Genomic DNA, 23867 nt, shown 5'->3' on the forward strand with positions numbered 1-23867 from the left:
ATGTGGAAAGTCAAAAGTGCAGACCTCTCTCCCAGCCTGCCAAATCATTTTGCCCAGAGGTAAGAGCTCTTAGTATTTTACTGGTTTTTTTTTTTAGAAAGTATTTCTTCTCTGCTGTATTGGAATTTTGATTGTATCAAAATGATACAATAAATATCATTGTATATACGTATCTGTATTTTACTGAATGTTTCTGAAGGGAAATCTTTTTATAAGATAATTGTGGGTCAGGATATCTTTGCAGTTTATATTTTATTATATTTTATTAAGTACTTTTTTATTTAGAAAATTAAATATCACAGGGTGACACTGATCAATAAGAGTATATAGGTTTCAGGTAAATATCTCTATAACATTTGAACTAGTGATTGTGTGGTATATCCATCACCCAAAGTCAAATCACTCTCCGTCAATGTATACTTGTTTCTCTTTCTCCCCTCTCCTACCCCCTCCCCTACAAACTCCTCCCTCTGGTAACCACTTCACTTTTATCTATGTCCATGAGTCTCAGTTTTATATCCCACATATGTGTGAAACCATATAGTTCTTAGTTTTTTCTGATTTACTTATCTTAGTATAATGTTCTCAAGGTCTATCCATGTTGTCATAAATGGCAACATGTCATCATTTCTTATGGCTGAGTAGTATTCTGTTGTATATATGTGCCACATCTTCTTTATCTAATCCTCTATCGAAGGATACTTTGGTTGTTTTTATGTCTTGGCCACTGTGAATAATGCTGTGATGTTTGCTGCAGAGCTACATTTAGTGCCTGGGGTGGAGGCTCCATGAAACCATCCTCAGCTCCAGGGCCAATGTGCTCAAACCAATCAAGCCATGGCTCTGGAAGGAAAAGAGAAAGAGAGAAGGAAAGAGAAGGAGGGGAAGGGTGGAGAGCAAATAGTTGATTTTCCTGTGTACCCTGACTGGGAATCAAACCCAGGATATCAACATGCCAGGCAGATGCTCTATCACTGAGCCAACCGGCCAGGGCCTTTGGGTTTAAATTTTGATTATTGCTGAAAGAACACAAAATCTGTGGCCTGAAAAGTGGTTGTTGAATTAAGTAAGATATAGGCTATTGAATAATTTAACAACAGATTCTTGAAGGAAGTAATGGGGGATCCATCCCAATTAGTCAGTTGGGAAGTAATTTGGGGCTATTAGAGTTATAGAAGAGAAAGTACAAGCTTAGGATGGAATAAACCTGAAGGGAAGGGGGGAGGGCACTATGGAGAAGGGGGCAAGGGACACGTTGAGGGGAATATGGGGGAGAGGGGATGCATTCGGGGCAACACTAGAATCTATGAAAACACAATAAATTAAAATCAATTTAAAAAGAAATAAAAATTTTAAACAGATTAATAGAAGAGAAAATGAGGGATAAACTAATTAAGGGTTTAGAGATGAGAATGAAGTGTGTGTGTTTAATGATTTTTCTTTATTTTTAAATATTTTACATTCTGCAAAAGCAATAGAAACGATCCAATGTCAAATATAATAGAGGAAAAGGGGGTACAGAGAGAGAGAGAGGAAAAGATGAGAGTGTAAGTTTTCTAAGAAAAACAAAACAGAATATATTCTGAAAGCACATATGACTGGCCTGGAGGAATAATGAGTCACTCTGTTCCAGTAGAAAGGAAGTGGACTAGAATGTGTTCAGATATAGTTAACAGGAGTAAAATGGGAATCTTACTCCAGCTTTAATTTATGGGGCATAATGGGTTAAAAATTATCTGAGAAGTAATTGAAGAAAGCTGTAAGAATAGGATTTTGTTATTATAGAATAAAATCACTAAATACTTTTAGTGATTTTAGTGTTGTCAGATTACCGCAGACTTCAGTGTGTAATTTTGACAAATTAGTATCAAAGTAAAGATCAGTTTGGTGTAGGAGAGTCAATGAAAAAATGAGAAACTCTTGTACTCAAGGAGTCGTCCACAAAGATGATAGAATCACCCACTGGGATGCAGAGGAAGGTGGAGAGTCAGGGCAAGGACTACAAGTAATAGAAAAACAGAGTTGATAGCAGGGCCAAAAAAATAAAAAGTTCATGAAAGAATATAAATTATAAAAAAAAAGATGAAAAATAGACTATAAGCCACAATGAGGAACAAAAAGAGATACCACTCCTATTTCTATTCCTATAAGCATAATATGTGAGAGAGTAATACTAATCTCAAAAACAGATTCTAGATCAGTGTAAGCCAGGGAGGTGAACAATTGTTTGTAGTAGAGGATGACAATAAGACAATAAGTTGGGTTTTACTGGTTATAGAGTACTGATAGCAGAAAACAATGGACTGTCGGGTGTTTGGGAAATGGTATTCATGTTAGCAGTAATGGAATACGGAACATTTTGTGGAATGCTAGAGTTAAATAAGCTAAATGGCTGGATGTGGAGAAGGGTTTGTAATGTTGTTGTATGTTCTTATGTTCTAATTGTTGAAAACCTGGATGAAATACAGGTAAATTTTGTCTCATGAAAGGGGAGCTTCTATTGTGCCTAATGGACAGAGAAGGTCTCTTCATTGGCAGAGCAATAGTAGGTCCAGAACTTGCCAACTCCATAAAGAAACACAAAGCAAGATGCCTCTGGAATTTAAGTAAGGAGACTGCCAACAGTGTGGATATAACAGAAAATAAAAGTGAAGAACAAAACTCCTTTTGGATGGGTTACTATACTCATATCCTCTAAAGATGAGGGGGTGAAGTTTGCTGAGCTGAGAGAAGATTGTTTGCAACATCTATAGTGTTCACTAGGTGGGGAGGAAGCTAGTTATTCAACACAAGGGAGTGCAAGTGCCTGAGAAGGATGTTGTAGAGCAAGTTCAGCCTGCCCAAAGGTAGTATGCACTTTGGTTTGTAATGACATACATAGTTATCAAGTTTTAAAAATGTTAAACATTACTGTTATTCACTGTCACTTTTTAGGCCTTACTCTCCCTTCCTTATTTCCAATTTTAGCTCTTATTTGCCACCTTGTTTTTTTCATGTAGTAGCAACAGTGTTCATTTTCATGTATGATGAATAGAGAGGCGTCTATTTTTTAACTAATCTATTTTTAAATAAGCTTGTTAATATGACCTTATAATTATGCACAGTCAAATGAACCTGTGATATTTCTCTACTTCAAAATAAAAGTCATTTTAATCTCTAGGGAAACTCAGTCTTATTTATTTTTTATAAATGCTTTGACCTTATCCTAAAATAAATTTATTCTGCCTTCATTCTTCACAAAATAAAGAAGATTGAAATCTTACAGAGTAAAGGTGCTATTAAAAATAAAGTAGATAAAATAAACAACATTTCTACCTTTATCATCAAGCATTTGGATAAATTTTAATTTATTTTTTTATTTTAATGAGATAAAGGAAGGAACAAAGAAAGAAACATGAATTTGTTGTACACATTTATTGGTTCATTCTTGTATGTGTACTGGCCAAGAATCAAATCTACATACAACCGTGGTATATTGGGCCAATGCTCTAACCAAATAATCTAAGAATTCTAGCTAAAGCTACGACTTTTTATTTATTTATTTATTTATTTATTTTTACAGTCAGAGAGAGGGATAGATAGGGGCAGACAGACAGGAACGGAGAGAGATGAGAAGCATCAATCATCAGTTTTTCATCACAACACCTTAGTTGTTCATTGATTGCTTTCTCATATGTGCCTTGACTGCAGGCCTTCAGCAAACCAAGTAAAACCCTTGCTCAAGCCAGTGACCTTGGGTCCAAGCTGGTGAACTTTTGCTCAAACCAGATGAGCCTGCGCTCAAGCTGGTGGCCTCGGGATCTCGAACCTGGGTCCTTCCGCATCCCAGTCCAACGCTCTATCCACTGCACCACCGCCTGGTCAGGCAAAGCTAAGACTTTTTAAAGGTTATTTACTAGTGCATGGAAGCTTCATATTTTAACCTAATCATAAATTTAGCAGGTTTTCTTTAAAAGATATAGAATTTGTCTCACATTTAAATGAAAGATTTAGATTTATTTATTTTCACCTAACTGAGTAAAATTTCTATAATTCCTACCAAACTTAAGAGGGAAAAACTTAGAAAAATAAAGATTGTATTTGATGGTTAGCCCAATACTGGATTATGGCTGGATATTGTACATGAGTTGGAGTGAAATTTCATATCAGCATATGTAGCAGATTCTATGTTTTAATTAAATTTTTTATTTCCATAGATAAAAATACAAGCTGTAATATGTCTTTAAACAGGGAGAAAATACCTGAACAATATAGTTTTTTGTTTTAGTTAAGAAATTAAAAAATATAATAATAAATCAGAAGAAAGTAATATAAATGTAAAAATTTCCTTGATTTTTATGTCTTTCAGCATTACTTTGTCAACCACTCTTTAGAAATTATGATTTAGCTTTCACTGTAATTGTATTTAAAAACTGTATGGATTGTTTAAATAATTACATTAGTTAGTATTGGTTTAGATGCCCCCAGAATTTCCACCTGTTCACCCACTTTTTTTAGTGAAGAAAAGGTAAAGATTAAGGGCAAATTGAGGTAGAACTCTTGACATATTAGCAGTTTTACCTGTGTTCAATTACATGTGTTCAGTGAATCTGCGGCAGTGACAGATCCATGTTAAGAAAAAGATTGGAGAGGACTCAAAGCCATCTCTTCCTGTTATCTCTTGCCTGCTTTCATGGGTCTTTTCTAGATGTCAGGAATGAAGTAGGAGGAAAGATTAAAAACAGTTATGACATTTTCTTTTGTACTATTGACATTTAAACAACATATCAAAATGCATCTTTAGTCAGAAAGATCTATTTTAAAATTAAAGCACAAAATGCCATTTTCTAAATGAATATACAGAGACTATTGAGTCTTATTTCCTTCACTTATAAAATATCATTAATTGTTTTATATAAATTACTGTGCAACTTTTTATTTTTATTTTTTAGTGAAAAGAGGGGAGGCAGTCAGACAGACTCCCGCATGCGCTCGACTGGGATCCACCCAGCATGCCGACTAGTGGCGATGCTCTGCCCCTCTGGGGCCCTTGCTTCCTTCCAACCAGAGCCATTTTTAGCACCTGAGACAAAGGCCATGGAGCCATCCGCAGTGCCAGGGGCCAACTTGCTCCAATGGAGCCCTGGCTGCAAGAAGGGAGGAGAAGAGAGAGAGAGAGAGAGAGAGAGAGAAAAGAGAGAGAGAGAGAGAAGTGAGAGAGAGGGAAGGGTGAAGAAATAGATGGCCACTTCTACTGTGTGCCCTGGACAGGAATTCAACCCTGAACATCCAGACACCAGGCAGATGCTCTACCACTGAGCCAACCGGCCTAAGCTAAATTACTCCTTTCTTAATTAACTTTTACACTTTCCTTAAAGATATCTTCTTGGAAAGGATGGTGGTCTTTTTGTGAGATACATGCATAAGTGTTTTACCTCTTTTGAAATTATTAGTATTAAATATGATTTCCATTAATTTATATTGCATATCTTTTATATTATGTGACTTGAGGATATTTAATACATAACACACAATTTCTTTGCTCAAAAAACCACATTACTAATGTTGGAGAGAGACAAAAATGAAAATACTTTTATTAAAATGAGATTATTATGAATATATTAGTTGATCATTACTTAGAGAAGAAGATTTGGGAAACTATTGCAGCTCTGCATGTATATATTTTATTGAGCTGTTGTTATTTTAGTGCATGTAGAAGGCAGTATATTTTAAGAGGACTATCAAAGAGTCCCAGCCCCAACTAAGCATACCTTTTCTTCCAATTTTTCAATCAAATGTGAGTCTAGTTAATGCTTAAAGAAATTTTGGAGATATAATTACTGTCCCAAAACAGTTGACCATAATGTAGGGAAACTATCTGGCTTTCCCTTACCTAATTACATGAGCCCTTTAAAGGCAACAGCTTTTTTCCTAACTAATCACAGAAAAGGATGTCAAAGAACTGTACTCCACCTCGCATGAGAGAAAACAAATATTTATATTGTGAACTACCTGTGAAGTCATATGGCTGGGAATTGAAAGTGATTTCTAGATGCTGAGAGTGATCTAGTGATCTTTGGCTTATAGCTAGCAAGAAAATAGAAACCCCAGTTGTAAAATTTCCACAAGGAAATTAATTGTCTCACTAACCAATAATCAGTAAGATTAGAAGAGGGCCACAATCCCAGATGATAACTACACCTCAGCCTTGATTCAGCTTAATAGCACTTTTGGAAGAGGTTATCAAGAGGACCAGACTGCCAGCTGGTTGAGCTGCAAGCTAAACCTGGGCTCCTCACCTCCTCCTCTGTGTTTGAAATAGAAGTCTGCCCATGGTTCGTTCCCACAGTAGGCCTTGTTTTCAAGGATGCAACCTTAAGAGAACAATGTGTTTTTGAGACCACTTGGACTGAACATGTGACTGAACCCAGTAAAGGTCTCCATGTAAGCTGCTAAGATTCTGTGGGGCAGGGTAGAGATCTACTTGTCTTTTTTGCTGCCAGGGATAAGCATGTGTGTAAATCGCCTTACTTATTAATCCTGCACTTACCAATCTAGACTCATCTGTCTCTTCTGTTTCTTTTTGCCCTCCATGTATGAAGGCCTGTTTCAAATTTAACCTGGAAAACTCTAAAGTTTTAGAACCAACAGACACCGGAAAGAGAATCTAGCCACACTGTGCCTAGATTTGTGACCTACAGAAATGATAAATTTACACTATGTTAAGGACTTAACGGACTAAATTTCTTATCTTCTTACCACATATCATGAATTTCCTAATAGAGAAAAATATGACCTAATTGATCAAGAAATAGATGAGTGAGCATTTAAGCAATAGAGTTTAAGTAAAGAAGTTATAAGTTCTGTTACTGGGAAGATTAAAATTATAATAATTAAATTTATATAAGCTCAAGTTCTGTTATGCTAAAAAATGCTAAAAACTATTTTCCCAAGTTTTTTTTTTTTTGGATTACTTAACTAATACCTAAAACTCTATCTGTGAATAAACATGAGATTCCTCAATAGAAAAAATAAAAACACACTAGTTAAACTATGACATAAATTACTTTTAAAATGTAAATTTAATTTAAAAAGACACATTCTTGTGGATCTTTCCCTCTTGAACCTGACATCCATTAAAATTTTTTCCCATTCTTTCTTTCATCTTCTTAATAAATAATTTATCAATTCAGACCTGGATTGATACACCTTATATTTCATCTATAATTCAATCCATAACAAATATGCTTTATCTTATAAATATCTGTTACTTGATTCTAAGTGTTCATGAACTCCTGTAATACAACAAGAAACTTGTTATACAAATACATATAATTATTTTGAGCAGAAATATTCCTTAGCTTTTAATAAGACCTCAAACTTTCTAGTGAGTCTTTGACTGTATGTAATATGATATTAATCACAAGTTCTGCCTTCCTCAAATGCTATTTATCATGCCCATTCTCTTATATAAAAAAAATGGGTAGTTCTTATTGCCAACAGGTTAAAGATTTTGATATGACCTTCTTTTTAGCTTTTCTAGATTATGGCTTGCATGATTGCAAGTCTCCTTTCCCTTCAGCTGAAGCCATGAATGGGTTCAGACTTGGTACCTGTCACAGTGTTCTACAGATACTATAATTCTACTAACTTGTTGAATATGTTTTTAAATCTGTAATGTAGAATGGTCTGACTGAGTCCAGTCTTGTTCCTTTTATTTGTGAAGATCACCTCTAAGCCAACACTTGTACAAAAGAATATTTTATTCAACAGGAATGGCTCTTCTGATTGCTTTCCAAATCTAGGAGGCTGAGAATTCTATAAATTTTATTATTACTACATGAAGTGTTCTCATTTTAATTATTACTATACTTGATATTGTTTGATTTCCCATAACTCCACTGCATTTTCCATTTCGATTTATTAGCTTTGGAGTATATTTAAGACTATAACCAGCTTGATTTAACTTTGAAGGAGATCTTGCAAACCAAACGTAACATAGCTGTTGTACTTTAATAAAATCTCTCTGACAGATTATACTTCCACTATCCCTACTAACACTTTTTCCAGGCCCTGCTTTTCACACAAATGTACAAAATTAACTATTGTTTTTTATGGTCTCTTGAGCCTTTTAACTCATATTACCTTTTTTTTTTTAATGCTCTAATTCAATTATGAGGAACCTATTTTAAATGATCTCCTAAGTCAAAACATATTCAAGGATTAAAAACCCTATATTCCAAATAAGTCTTAAAGATGGCTGGCAGGCACATAAAAAGACGTTCAAAAATTTTAATCAGGGAAATGCAAATCAAATTTACAATAAAATACCACTTCACAAGAGTAAGAGTGACTATATAAAAAAGTTTACAAACAAGCATTGGTGAGGATGTGAAGAAAAGGAAACCCTTATGCATTCACTGTTAGTGGTGCTGCAAATTGGTATAACTACTATGGAAAAGAATATGAAAATTCCTAAAGAAACTAAAAATAGAACTACCATTACCCAGCAATCCCAATTCTGGGTTTTTGTCTGAAGAAAACAAAATACTAGTTTGAAAAATATATGGACCCTTATGTTCAGTGCAACATTATTATTTCTTTTTTAAGACTTTATTGATTTTTTAGAGACAGAATAGAGAGAGAGGCAGGGAGGGAGAGGAGCAGGAAGCTTCAACTTGTAGTTGCTTCTCACATGTGCCTTGACTGGGCAAGCTCAGGGGCTCAAACCAGGGACCTCAGCATTCCTGGTCTACACTTTATCCACTGTGGCTCCACAGGTCAGTAACAACATTATTTACAATAGCCAAGATATGGAAGCAACATAAATGTCTATCAATAGATGTACTGATAAAAATGTCGTGATATATATACAATGCAATATTACTCAGTAATAGAAAGAATGAAACCTTGCCATTTGCGACAACATGGACGGACCTGGAGGGTATTATGTCAAATGAAATAAGTCAGTCAGAGAAAGACAACTATATGGTTTCACTTGTATGTGAAATCTAAGGAAATAAAACAAACAAAACAAAACAGCCTTATACAAACAGAGATCAAACTAATAGTTGCCAGAAGAAAGGGGAAGGAGAATGGATGAAAAATAGTGACTGGGAATATAGTCAATAAGATTGTGATAAATTTACACAGTAATCGATGATAACGATAACTAGACTTAGTGAAGTCAACACATGGTAAGGTGTATAAATGTTGAGCCAGTATATTGTACACCTGAAACTAGTATAATATTGCATACAAACTATACTTAAATAAGAAATTAGAAGAATAAAAAAGAAACTAACATTTATTATAGTAAGTTCTAGAGTTCAGACATGAAATCAACTTATGCCACTTGAGGCCTTTTTATTAACCTGTACTGAATGTTAGATAGTTCATTTCCTCTCTGGTTGGAGATTCATTTTTACTTCTATTTCATTAAATTGAATAAATTATTGCCTAAAATGTGCTAAGTAGAAACAATCTTAAAGAACATGCTGTATATGCAAACTGTAGGCACAAAAATAAATGTACACTTGGGAGTTATAGTCAATTAGCTCCACTACATAAGAAAAATTTTCTAATACCTTCCTATATAACAAAGTAGTTTGTGGAATTTTAATTCATCACTATTACCTTGTAAAACGTAAACATATGTATACATATTTTTTAAAAATAATTTTTATGGAGACTATATCTGAGAATGTAAGTTAGTAGAATGCCAAGAATAATGTTGCTTGCTTGGTTCTATATAACTATGTGGCTAGCTTGCTTCTCACCCTGTGTTTTCTCATTCATATATGACTTCATATCAAATGATAGTTTGATAAAAGTATTAAAATTATATCAAATTTAGACATATTTTCCTTTTTAAATTTTAATTAAATATTTTTTGTTTGGCCTCCACTTTTGATGATATTCCATCATTGCCAAAATTGGGAATTGCCTTAACTGAAACCTGAATTATACTTGTGAACTCTTTTTTTTTGTTTTTTTTTTACAGAGACAGAGAGTGAGTCACAGAGAGGGATAAACATGGACAGACAGACAGGAACAGAGAGAGATGAGAAGCATCAATCATCAATTTTTCAATGCGCGTTGAAACATCTTAGTTGTTCATTGATTGCTTTCTCATATGTGCCTTGACCATGGGCCTTCAGCAGACCTGAGTAGCCCCTTGCTGGAGCCAGCGACCTTGGGCTCAAGCTAGTGGGCTTTTGCTCAAACCAGATGAGCCCTCGCTCAAGCTGGCGACCTTGGGGTCTCGAACCTGGGTCCTCTGCATCCCAGTCCGACACTCTATCCACTGCGCCACCGTTTGGTCAGGCTATACTTGTGAACTGTTAACAACTTTTGCATTATAATTAATTTTGTATGTGCAGTTCTACTTCTCTAAAGGGAGTTGTGGGTACAGTAAATATTGAGAAAATTGTTACCCCTAAATTATAAGACTTTCAATCTTATAAAATATCACCTTGTTAAATACCTAAAAAACTTAAAAAATAACAATCAATGGATTCTGACATGATTTTAAAGTTTATTGTCTCTGAAAAAGAACATTTAAAATACTATCAAAATCTAGCCCTGGCTGGTTGGCTCAGTGGTAGAGCATCAGCCTGGCGTGCAGGAGTCCTGGGTTTGATTCCCGGCCAGGGCACACAGGAGAAGCACCCATCTGCTTCTCCACCCCTCCCCCTCTCCTTTCTCTCTGTCTCTCTCTTCCCCTCCCACAGCCAGGCTCCAATGGAGCAAAGTTGGCCCAGGCACTGAAGATGGCTCCATGGCCTCTGCCTCAGGCATTAGAAAGGCTCTGGTCACAACAGAGCGACACCCCAGATGGGCAGAGCATCGCCCCCTGGTGGGCATGCCGGGTGGGTCCCAGTCGGGCGCATGTGGGAGTCTGTCTGACTGCCTCCTCGTTTCCAGCTTTGGAAAAATGAAAATAATAATAATAATAATAATAATAATAATAATAAAATATTATCAAAATCTGTAAAACATCAGCTTTCAAAAAAGCTATATTCCAGTGAATGCCTATTGTCCTAAACATATCCTTGAAGTCATTGTTTTGAGAATTTATGTCAATTAAAAGCATTTTATCTGCTGACTCACCAAAAAATATTAAATATATAACATCATTGTTATTGAATTATTAAATTAAAAGAGAAAAGGAAGAGAGAAATATTGGATCACTATTTTTAGACATAGTTGAAGAGTGATAATGACTTAGACTTCAAGTACTTAAGATATTATTGCTATTAAGTTTAACTGCTAGGAATATTAAAAAGAAGTGATTTTGTTGTTTTAATTATGTCATTGAGTAGTGGGTGGGAAATACAGTTAACAAGAACACTGTAAATAATACCTAGATAAAAACTAATTATAGTAGTTCTTTTTAGTATCTCCTAACATCTTATAATTTTTATCTAGACCAAAAGAGAGAACAAGGTGTTCCATTTTCAAAAAAAGGCAGGGACTGTTGGGAAATATATTACGTTCACTTTGTTAAAGATGGCACTGCCCACATGGAAGCCTGTCGCCCAGGTGATATTAATGTGTGTTGGGGATGGGCTGTGAGCAGGCAAGATGCTTGTAGCCTGGGGCTTGGTTTTAGAACTAAGCCTTTTCCACCTTTTTTGATGTGGGGTGGTGCAATCCCATCATGCCTCAGATAAGTGACTTTGTATTAGAGATTTCCCTATTTTGTATATTGGATTAAAGGTTTTGATTTCTACACTATAAAGTAGGGTAGAACTGGAGCTTGCTCTCTCGATTCTTGAGATTAGCATTAGAGAGGATAGCAGAGAGAGGCCACATGGAGGAGGCCAGGAGAAGCAGCCAAGATGGCAGAGTGTTGAGTGAGAAGCCAGTTTGTGCAGAGTTTGTGCAGGGAGATGGAAGGAGATGGGGAACAGAGGTGAATAAGTCTGGTGAGCTAGAAACCTTTGATTCTAGGAAACTCGGATAAGTCAGTAGCTTTGTGAGCACTGAATGTGAGTGGATTTTGGAGCCCAGTGTGTGTTTTTACTTGCCCGCCGGGTGCAAGCTAGGATTAAAGATGATGGCCCATCAGTTTTTGGCTTCGTTGTTTCTTTACCGATTGTCCGAATCCAATGCGAACCTGCATGGGCCAGGTGGCTGTGATGGTGGCCCTGACTACTGGCTTTATAGGGACCGCTTAATGTTGCCTCAATAGAATTAGCACCAAATGCCAAGAGTAATTCTGTTGACAGACGAGAAGACATACATAAAACACTAAAACCAGTTTTGTTTCTTACCATAGACTGAGATACATAAGGAGAAATGTTGAACTACATGTCAATTTATCAGTTGTCACTTTCATATATTTGCATATAGCTTGAAGTAAATTTCAACAAAAGTATAAGCAGGATTTGCATGTTAAAATTCTGGACTCACAGGAGAAAATGTCCTAAAATTCTGACTTTTAGGATGGAGGCATGAAGTTTTAGATGCTATTGAAGAACATCTTAAGGGCAATATTCTCAAACCTGAGTAGTAATGAGATTTACTAGACATCTTGGTAATGAGGGAGATGATTAACCAGCTAGGAGGTGAAGCACACCTTTATTCATATTTCTTCTTCTTCTCTGCTTTTGTAGAAAAGGCTTTTTCTTTTCTTTTTTTTTTTTTTTTTATTTTTATTTTTTTTATTTATTTATTTTTTTTTATAATTTTATTTTTTTAATGGGGTGACATCAATAAATCAGGATACATATATTCAAAGATAACAAGTCCAGGTTATCTTGTCGTTCAATTATGTTGCATACCCACCACCCAAAGTCAGATTATCCTCTGTCACCTTCTATCTTGTTTTCTTTGTGCCCCTCCCACCCCCTATCCCTCTCCCATTCCCCCCTCCCCCCCGTAACCACCACACTCTTATCAATGTCTCTTAGTTTCACTATTATGTCCCACCTACGTATGGAATAATACAGTTCCTGTTTTTTTCTGATTTACTTATTTCGCTTCGTATCATGTTATCAAGATCCCACCATTTTGCTGTAAATGTTCCGAAGTCATCATTTCTTATGGCTGAGTAGTATTCCATAGTGTATATGTGCCACATCTTCTTTATCCAGTCATCTATTGATGGGCTTTTTGGTTGTTTCCATGTCCTGGCCACTGTGAACAATGCTGCAATAAACATGGGGCTGCATGTGTCTTTACGTATCAATGTTTCTGAGTTTTGGGGATATATACCCAGTAGAGGGATTGCTGGGTCATAAGGTAGTTCTATTTTCAGTTTTTTGAGGAACCACCATACTTTCTTCCATAATGGTTGTACTACTTTACATTCCCACCAACAGTGTATGAGGGTTCCTTTTTCTCCACAGCCTCTCCAACATTTGCTATTACCTGACTTGCTAATAACAGCTAATCGAACAGGTGTGAGGTGGTATCTCATTGCAGTTTTGATTTGCATTTCTCTAATAGCTAAAGAAGATGAGCATCTTTTCATATATCTGTTGGCCATTTGTATTTCTTCCTGGGAGAAGTGTCTATTTATATCCTCTTCCCATTTTTTTATTGGATTGTTTGTTTGTTTGTTGTTGAGTTTTATGAGTTCTTTGTATATTTTGGATAATAGGCCCTTATCTGAGCTGTTGTTTGAAAATATCATTTCCCATTTAGTTGGCTTTCTGTTTATTTTGTTATCAGTTTCCCTTGCTGAGCAAAAACTTCTTAGTCTGATGTAGTCCCATTCATTAATTTTTGCCTTCACTTCTCTTGCCATTGGAGTCAAATTCATAAAATGCTCTTTAAAACCCAGGTCCATGAGTTGAGTACCTATGTCTTCTTCTATGTACTTAATTGTTTCAGGTCTTATGTTTAGATCTTTGATCCATTTTGAGTTAATTTTTGTACAGGGGGAGAGACTGTAGTCCAGTTTCATTCTTTTGCATGTGGCTTTCCAGTTTTCCCAGCACTATTTATTGAAGAGGCTTTCTTTTCTCCATTGTGTGTTGTTGGCCCCTTTATCAAAAATTATTTGACTATATATATGTGGTTTTATTTCTGGACTTTCTATTCTGTTCCATTGGTCTGAGTGTCTATTTTTCTGCCAATACCATGCTGTTTTGATTGTCGTGGCCCTATAATAGAGTTTGAAGTCAGGTATTGTTATGCCCCCAGCTTCATTCTTTTTCTTTAGGATTGCTTTGGCTATTCGGGGTTTTTTATAGTTCCATATAAATCTGATGATTTTTTGCTCTATTTCTTTAAAAAATGTCATTGGGATTTTGATGGGAATTGCATTAAATTTGTATATTGCTTTGGGTAATATAGCCATCTTGATTATATTTATTCTTCCTAGCCAAGAACAAGGTATATTCTTCCATCTCATTATATCTTTTTCGATTTCCCTTAACAATGGTTTATAGTTTTCATTATATAAGTCCTTTACATTCTTTGTTATGTTTATTCCTAAGTATTTTATTTTTTTTGTTGCAATCATGAAGGGGATTATTCTTTTGAGTTCCTTCTCAGTTGTTTCATTGTTGGCATATAGAAAGGCTATTGACTTCTGTATGTTAATTTTGTATCCTGCGACCTTACTGTATTGGCTTATTGTTTCTAGTAGTCTTTTTGTGGATTCTTTGGGGTTTTCGATGTATAGGATCATATCATCTGCAAAAAGTGATACCTTTACTTCTTCTTTTCCGATATGGATGCCTTTTATTTCTTTGTCTTGTCTGATTGCTGTGGCGAGAACCTCTAGTACCACATTAAATAAGAGTGGAGAGAGTGGACAACCCTGTCTTGTTCCTGATTTAAGGGAGAAAGCCTTCAGTTTAGTGCCATTTAATATGATGTTAGCTGATGGTTTATCATATATGGCCTTTATCATGTTGAGATATTTTCCTTCTATACCCATTTTGTTGAGAGTCTTAAACATAAAATTGTGTTGTATTTTATCGAAAGCCTTTTCTGCATCTATTGATAAGATCATGTGGTTTTTGTTCTTTGTTTTGTTGATATGGTGTATTACATTAACCGTTTTACGTATGTTGAACCATCCTTGAGATTCTGGGATGAATCCCACTTGATCATGATGTATTATTTTTTTAATATGTTGTTGTATTCGATTTGCTAGTATTTTGTTTAGTATTTTAGCATCTGTATTCATTAGAGAAATTGGTCTGTAGTTTTCTTTTTTTGTGCCATCCTTGCCTGGTTTTGGTATGAGGGTTATGTTGGCCTCATAAAATGTGTTTGGAAGTATTGCTTCTTCTTCAATTTTTTGGAAGACTTTGAGTAGAATAGGAACCAAGTCTTCTTTGAATGTTTGATAAAATTCGCTGGTATAGCCGTCAGGGCCTGGACTTTTATTTTTGGGGAGGTTTTTAATGGTTTTTTCTATTTCTTCTCTACTGATAGGTCTGTTTAGGCTTTCTGCTTCTTCTTGACTCAGTCTAGGAAGGTTGTATTGTTCTAGGAATTTATCCATTTCTTCTAGGTTGTTGAATTTAGTGGCATAAAGTTTTTCATAGTATTCTACAATAATTCTTTGTATAGCTACGGTGTCCGTGGTGATTTCTCCTCTTTCATTTTGGATTTTGTTTATATGAGTTCTTTCTCTTTTTTCCTTGGTAAGTCTTGCCAAGGGTTTGTCAATTTTGTTGATCTTTTCAAAGAACCAGCTCCTTGTTCTATTAATTTTTTCTATAGTTTTTCTGTTCTCTAATTCATTTATTTCTGCTCTGATTTTTATTATCTCCTTTCTTCGGCTGGTTTTGGGTTGTCTTTGTTCTTCTTTTTCTAGTTCCTTAAGGTGGGAAGTTAAGTGGTTCACTTGGGCTCTCTCTTGTTTGTTCATATATGCCTGAAGTGATATGAACTTCCCTCTTATCACTGCTTTTGCTGCATCCCATAGATTCTGATATGTCGTATTGTCATTTTCATTAGTCTGTATATATCTTTTGATCTCTGCACTTATTTCTTCTTTGACCCATTCATTTTTTAAAAGTATGTTGTTTAGTTTCCACATTTTTGTGGGACTTTTTTTCTCTTTTTTGCAGTTGAATTCTAGTTTCAAGGCTTTATGATCAGAAAATATGCTTGGTACAACTTCAATTTTTCTGAATTTGCTGATATTGTTTTTGTGGCCCAACATATGGTCAATTCTTGAGAATGATCCATGTACACTGGAGAAAAATGTATACTCAGTCACTTTGGGATGAAATGTCCTGTAGATGTCTATCATATCCAGGTGCTCTAGTGTTTTGTTTAAGGCCACTATGTCTTTGTTGATTCTCTGTTTGGATGACCGATCTAGAACCGTCAGCGGTGTATTGAGGTCTCCAAGTATGATTGTATTTTTGTCAGTTTTTGTTTTAAGATCAATAAGTAGCTGTCTTATATATTTTGGTGCTCCTTGGTTTGGTGCATATATATTAAGAATTGTTATGTTTTCTTGATTCAGTGTCCCCTTAGCCATTATGAAATGGCCATTTTTGTCTCTGAGTACTTTTCCTGTCTTGTAGTCAGCATTATCCGATATGAGTATTGCTACACCTGCTTTTTTTTGGATGTTATTTGCTTGGAGTATTGTTTTCCAGCCTTTCACTTTGAATTTGTTTTTATCCTTGTTACTTAGATGAGTTTCCTGTAGGCAGCATACAGTTGGATTTTCTTTTTTTATCCATTCTGCTACTCTGTGCCTTTTTATTGGTGAGTTTAATCCATTTACATTTAGTGTAATTATTGATACTTGTGAGTTCCCTATTGCCATTTTATATCTTGCTTTCTGTTAGTTTTGCGTCTTGTTTGATCCTTCTCTTTCGTTTTTCTATCTTTTGTTTTTATTTGGTTGTATTCCATACATCTTTCCTCTGTTGCTATCTTTTTTATCTCATGTGCTTCTGTGGTGGTTTTTTCAATGGTGGTTACCTTTGAGTAATGAAAAGGGTCCCTACCCTGTTCATTGTAGCGAACTATTTTGTGAGTACTTTTGCACTCCATCGTCCTTTGCTACTGTTAATCTCCGTCTTCTCCCCCTCTTTCTTTTTGTTGTTGTCACAGTTTAAATTTGGTTTTATTGTGTTCTTCTTGGAGCTTTTACTTGTGGCTCTGTTTTTTTTTTGTTCTTTGTATCTGATTGGAGAACCCCCTTTAGTAATTCCTGGAGTGGGGGTTTTCTGATGATAAATTCCCTCATCTTTTCTGTATCTGTGAATGTTTTTATTTCTCCTTCGTATTTGAAGGATAGCTTTGATGGGTATAGTATTCGTGGCTGAAAGTTCCTCTCTTTCAGGACTTTAAATATTGGGGTCCACTCTCTTCTAGCTTGTAGAGTTTCTGCTGAGAAATCTGATGATAATCTAATGGGCCTTCCTTTATATGTTGTATTCTTCTTTTCCCTGGCTGCCTTGAGAATTTTTTCTTTGCTGTTGGTTTGTGTCAATTTCATTATGATATGCCTTGGAGTAGGTTTGTTGGGGTTAAGAAAACTTGGAGTTCTGTTTGCTTCTTGAACTTGAGGCTTTAGTTCTTTCCACAGGCTTGGGAAGTTCTCATCAATTATTTGTTTAAGTATGTTCTCCATTCCATTTTCTCTCTCTTCTCCCTCTGATATACCTATTATTCTTATGTTATTCTTTTTGATGGAGTCAGATAATTCTTGTAGGGCTATCTCATTTTTTTTAATTTTTGAGTCTCTTTCTTCTTCTCTCTGTTGTGCCTCAAGTTGCTTGTCTTCTATTTCACTAATCCTCTCTTCTATCTGACCTGTTCTATTAGCTAAGCTTGTTACTTCGTTTTTCAGCTCGTGAATTGAGTTTTTCATCTCTGTTTGATTTGTTTTTATAGTTTCAATTTCCTTGGACATATATTCTTTGTGTTCATGGAGTTGTTTTCTGAGCTCCCTATATTGCCTTTCTGTGTTTTCTTGTATATCTTGGAGGATTTTTAGGATTTCTATCTTGAATTCTCTGTCATTTAGCTCCAAGGTTTCCAATATATTAAATTTTTTCTCCATAGATTTTTCCTCATCTAGCTGTGTTACCTCTCTTTCTTTTGTATCCATGATATTCGATTTTCTCTTCCTTAATGGCATCTGAGGGTGGTTTTGTTGCTAGTATTAATGAGATTTAATAAAGAATAAAAAGTTAAAAAAAATAAAAAAATAACAAATCGAAAAGAGTTGTTTTTTTAAAAAAAAATTAATAATGAAATAAAGAAAAATAAAATAAAATAAAAATTTTTAAAAAAAGGAAATTATTCCCCCCCTCTTTTTTTCCTCTCCTCTCCTCTCCCCTCTTTCTTGAGAAAATCTTGTGGTGGACTGTGAGTTATAACAAACAATGAAAAAAGGCTTTTTCAAATGGCATTTTTTTTGGTAGCATGGAGTAACATTGGGTTTTAAAAACAGTAGAATTACAGTCTATATTCTCATTTTTTTATTTGTAAGAAATAAACAACCTGTTCAATTAAATGTACAAATCTAATGGACGTGAAGAAATTTGTATAGTGTTGTGTCAATCAGTACACCCAACGAAATAGAAACTTGTCTAAAAATGTTTGAAATGGCTTGTCACAGTGCTAATGAAGGCCTATAATGTCTGAAATCATATAAATCTGAAAATAGTGAAGTATTAGCAGTAGCAGGAGAAACTACACACTCTATGTATATGATCAAGTAAGGCAGTAGTGATACTGTCACCTCGTGACTGACTGACTCAAAGGAGGCTGGGACCACTTAGAACCTGTTCTGTCAGAGCAGGAACCAAGGAAGCAGGATGGTGTGTAAGAACTGCTAGAGAAAGAAGGAGATATACCTTGCTTGGCTTTTCCCTTAATTGCATCCACTAATTCCTCACCACTGTTTCCTATTGGTTGAACTCGGCCACTGATCGGCTGCACAGCAATGTGATAAATTAGCCGAGGGTCAACCCTCTGTTATACAGAGTTAAGCACCAGAAAAGCAAGGATTAGGTTTGGAACAAATAAAACCACACAAAGGACTGGTTCATGGTTTATATATCTGCTTGGTAAGTGGTACATCTCTGATATCTTCCATTACCTAACCTTATACCGTTCACTTTTGAAATTCTTTCTTTTTATTTATAAAATGTATTGAATTTATTGAGGTCACATTGGTTAATAAAATGACAAGTTTCAGGTGTACAATTCTATAACACGTCATATGTATATTGCATTGTGTGTTCACCACCCTAAGTCAAGTCTCCTTCCATCACCATCTGTCCCCTAGACAGTCTTCTAATTCATCCTACCCTCTTTCCCTTCTGCAGTCCCCACACTGTTGTCGGTGTCTGTTTTATTTCTTTGCTTAATCCCTTTACCTTTCTCATCCAGACTCCTATACCCTTTCCCTCTGACAACTGTCAGTTTGTTCTCCATATCTATGGGTCTGTTTCTATTTTGTTAGTTCATTTTGTTCATTAGATTTCACATATGAATAAAATCATATGGTACTTCTCTTTCCCTGTCTGGCTTATTTTACTTAGCATAATAATCTCTGTCTTGTGTGATTTGAGAAGTATGCCTTTGGTAACTTTGTTCCATAGATTGTTAATATATTTTTTGTTAAGAAAATAATATGTGGCCTTGCCCAGTGCTCAGTGGATAGAGCAGCTGCCCGGCATGTATATGGATGTCCTGGGTTCAATTCCAGGTAAGGCATACAGGAGAAGCAACCATCTGCTTCTCCTCTCCCTCATTTCTCCCCCTTCTCTTCCCCTTTGACAGCCAGTGTCTCAAGTGGTTTGATTGTGGCCCCAGGCACTCAGGATAGCTCTGCTGGAGCACATCAGCCTCAGGTGCTAATAACATTGGCCCCAGACCAAGGGTCCTGGTCCAGGCACATGCAGGAATCTGTCTTAGTATCTTCCTCCTCTCATCAAAAAATAAATAAATAATAATAAAAATGTATTTTTTCCTCAAAATAGAAAAAAAAAACTTTGTGAGTTTAACAAAGTTAAATAAGATTCTCTATTTCTGGATTTTTAGAACTTCATTCTGAATTAGACATATATATATATATATATATATATATATATATATATAATTTATTATTTAGTCTCCCAAACTTAATTGACCTTAGAATCCTTTGTCCTTCATTGTACATTTTTTACAAGATGGGACTGTTTACCTATACTGCAATAAACCCTATTAAATTTACATAATTTTCCACTTCTTTGTTTATATTTATGTTACTCTTGTATGGCTAATAATACAAAAAGGAAAATACAGCAATAGTAGCTAATTTAAAACTATGTTCTGATTCCAAAATAATCAGTGGTATTAAGTGAAAGCAGTTTTAAAACAATTGATCAACACATACATTTTTCCAGAAATTATCATGGACCCCAGATTGTCAGATTGTTAGTGTTGGCTATTTCTACAACAGCAAATTTAAGTAGAAACTGATCCTGTCATCTTATTTTCTCAGCCTAATTTCTTCCCATTTCCCAATATTACTCCAGACTACCTTCCTTATATTCACCCTCATCTTTACTCATGGATTTCCTTTGACCAAGGGATTTTGCCTGCAATGCTCCACCTGTTGAAATGCTCTGACATCCCTTTGCACCTGCCACAAACCACCTGCGCTGCAATTTTCAATTCAAATGTAGCATGTTTTGTAAAATCTGCCCAGCTGTCCCTCCCTGCAAAATGAATTGCTCCTCCCATTTAGTTATGATTGTACTTTTTATGTCTGTATTGTGCCACCTATCACATTGCATCATAGTTAGCTAGATACTTGTCTGTGTTCTCATATGATATAAATTCTAAGGTTAGTAATTACATTTCATGCTTGCTTTTAGCCACAGTTTGTTTGGGTTTTTTTGCACAGTAATAAGACATTTATTAAAATGGCTTAAAGTCCTACCCCTAAAAGTATAGAAATAACAAAGAAAAACATAGTTTGGAAATTACTATTTGCTATATTGTCTGGGAAACCACCTAAATTATTTAATTTACATTGTGTGTGAGAGCATAACCTTGGCCTATATATCTTATTAAAATATTATTCCATGGACAAACTCATTTAGCCTCAATCTTCACTAAGCAAATTTGTTATGCACCCCAATACTTCTAGTTTGGTATTCATCTAAGTACTTTCTCTCGTGTGTACAAATGGATAACCCTCTATTTTACCCCCAAGGCATATTCAAGCCTGAAAAGGGCTGTAGTAATCCAAAAAGAGAAATGTATGCTATTCATTCCAGCAAACCATGACTATCAAAGAGAATGCCAAAGGGCATTATTCATTAAAAAATGAATTAGCAAGGCTTTCTGCAATTTTGCTACAGATTTTTCTTTTACAAAAGACTAAAAGAATGCATGATGTAGTGGATCCAAAAGCAAAAAATACATTCTGGCAACTATTCAAATGCAAATAGTTCAGATGGCTATGCTGAGTGTTCAGATGACAGTCTGGGTGTTTACATATTGTCTATCGTTGTAACAGTGAAGCACACAGACAATCTAATTAGGTTATTAAAATGACCTGTTTGAGAAAGACTAGATGTCCCTGAAAAGCTTCTATAGAAAGCTACTTTAGAATGGCAGAGAGAGATGCGCCAGGATTTTTTATGTAAATAGAAAACTTATGAAGAAAAAAATCAAATAGAAAAAATAAAATAAAAACAGAACCTACACACAAAACCTAAAAAAGTTTATTAAATCAAAAATTATTTACAAGTTCTGTGGAATTATATAATTGTGAGTTGAAATTGTTTCATTTTAGGTCATGTATTATGTTTCAAGTGTTTGACTCCCCCTCGCCATGCATTCGCATTTTGAACATGCCTACATTACCAATTCACCTTGCTTATCATGTGTATCATTCCTATGTTCACATCACTATCCTTTAGGGACTCTAAATATAGCCACTGCCTATAATCCTCTCTGCTACAAACATCTCTAGAAATTTTAGTGGTGTCAACAGTGAGTGGAAGCACAGTCTTTAGTGATCACTGCCTGCTGCCTGAATATCAGAGTAACAGTTATATTGTATCCTTAGCAAAGCTATAAGCCTTTATAGGTTTTGCCCAGAAATATTTCTATTTTGCTTGTTTCTAAAATGCTCAGTTGAATAGGCTTCAAATATAATTTTATTTCTACTATGGTGAACCTCTAGTTCAACTACTCTTAAGAAATGTCTTCTCTCATCTGCTAATACTACACAAACCATATAAATGACAAGCAGCCACTAATAATTTCTAGTTAATTATTACAGCTGAGATTATTTCTTTTATGTCCAGTGTAGAGAATGTAAAAACAAGCACTTGTTTACTCATCCTGATTTAGACTTAACAATGACATGAAAAATAAAATTATATATTGAATATAATATCATTTGGACATCAAAAAATAAAATGATGTTTTGTGGATTTATTATACTATATTTTAGAGAAAACTGATTTCAGGGATCTTTTTAAATTTATTAATTTTTAGAGATAAAAGAAAGATAGAACAGAGAGAGGGGGGGAGGAGCAGAAAACATCAACTCCCATATATGTGTTGAACAGGCAAGCCTGGGGTTTTGAACCGGCGACTTCAACATTTCAGGTTGACATTTTATCCATTGCACCACCACAGGTCAAGCCATTTTTTCTATAAAAATGTTTTTATAATTTTATCAATCCCCACGAGGTAAAGCAGACATTTATTTAGGCACAGAAAAGATTGTTAAGTAAATGAAGTTTAAGCAACATGGATTAACAAATATTTAACCCAAACGAAGTAAGAATATTGTGGCACCCAGAAATCTAGGAAGGCATCAATAGAGGATCAGGTTTTAAGAGTCTATGACTTTGAAAAAGAAGACGAAAAAGATCAGAGTTGTTCAGAGGAGGATGTAAGATCTGATGCGAAGATCTCATAACTGATAAGGCTGGGAAGAAGAGGACTTCTGCAGGAATAGCTGAAGATATAGAGGGTGAAGTACAGAATATGCTGGATAAACTTGGAACTGACAATAACGATGCCCTCCTTATAAAGAGAAAAAGACTAGGAGTGTGCACCAAGGCTTTTCTCAAGACCAGAAAATTGAACATATTTGGAAAACCCAACAAAAGCAAAGGCAGAATCTTAACCAAATTTATCCTTAGCAGTTTCTGTCATTGTTTCAGCGGTGAGAGATAGATGTGTAGAAAGCTTGGAACAAGAATTAAAACTAGCTAATCTGTTTCTACAGAAACAAAGTTTTTCAACAATCTAGAGCTGTTCAGAGCCAAAGACTGCAAACAAACAGTTATATGAGCAGTTCACCAAGAGTATGGAGGGCTTGGAGAAGAATCATGATATTCTACTTAGTAATGTACAAAATGAACTTAGAAACATGGCTATGTTGCCTGACCAGGTGGTGGCACAGTGGATAGAGCATCAGCCTGGGACTCTTAAGGACCCAGGTTCAAAACCCGGAGGTCTCCTACTTTAGCGCAGGTTCACCAGCTTGAGCGTGGGGTACCAGCTTGAACGTGAGATCATAGACATGGCCCCATGGTTGCTGGCTTGAAGCCCAGTTGCTGGCTTAAACCTAAGTTACTGGCTTGCACAAAAGGTCACTGACCCATGCTGGAGCCCCACCTCCATCCTCCCCACCCCCCACCCCCATCAAGGCACATATGAGAAAGCAATCAATGAGTAACCAAGGCGCTGCAACCAAGCATTGATGCTTCGCATCTTTCTCCCTTCCTGTCAGTCTGTCTCTCTTTCTCAAATAGAAGAAAAAAATGGTTATGTTGCAAAAGCAAATTATGAGAGACACTCAGCTGAAAGAAATGGCAAGTGTTTGTTAACCTCTTCAATCCATATCATTCTGATGTCTATTTAAAGAAAGAACTTGAAACTAAGTAATATGATACAATTATAACATTAGCTAAGAGGCATGTAAGTCT

At 35.4% G+C, this 23867-nt stretch overlaps 1 pseudogene; it reads left to right on the forward strand.

Annotated features, from left to right (window-relative positions):
• Positions 1-23768, forward strand: LOC136306648 (synaptonemal complex protein 3-like; annotated as a pseudogene).
• The last annotated feature ends 99 nt before the right edge of the window (positions 23769-23867 follow it).

This window comes from Saccopteryx bilineata, chromosome 5 (genome assembly GCF_036850765.1).
Source record: "Saccopteryx bilineata isolate mSacBil1 chromosome 5, mSacBil1_pri_phased_curated, whole genome shotgun sequence".
NCBI lineage: Eukaryota > Metazoa > Chordata > Mammalia > Chiroptera > Emballonuridae > Saccopteryx > Saccopteryx bilineata.